Below are 472 nucleotides of genomic sequence, written 5' to 3'. Positions count from 1 at the left end.
TCCTGCTATCCCTCTCCCTCCCCCCCCCTCTCTCTCTCTCTCTCTCTCTCTCTCTCTCTCTCTCTCTCTCTCTCTCTCTCTCTCTCTCTCTCTCTCTCTCTCTCTCTCTCTCTCTCTCTCTGCTCAATCATTATTCATGTAATAATAATTGATGCACTTTGCCAAACCTGAAAGAGCTTGCTTAAAACATTCGAATTTGGATTCGGATAAGTGATTCCTATCTGCCTGTCACGACTCTGTACTTGTACTCACACTAATTCTAATAGTCGGCTATTCTCTTGCAGAGACCGATTTGCCCTGCCTCAGGACGTTCGGAAAGGGGGGGGGGGGGCGAAAACAAAAACAAATTAATTTTAAAGCACACAAATAAAAACAAATATACGAAACCCTCTTGTTTTTTGTTGATTAATTGCAAACAGAAATGCCCTGACACGCTCGGATCGTCCGGCCTTTTTCTTATACCGGTATTAGA

This window comes from Aplysia californica, unplaced genomic scaffold (assembly GCF_000002075.1).
Source record: "Aplysia californica isolate F4 #8 unplaced genomic scaffold, AplCal3.0 scaffold00026, whole genome shotgun sequence".
Taxonomy (NCBI): domain Eukaryota; kingdom Metazoa; phylum Mollusca; class Gastropoda; order Aplysiida; family Aplysiidae; genus Aplysia; species Aplysia californica.
This window is presented reverse-complemented; position numbering follows the sequence as displayed.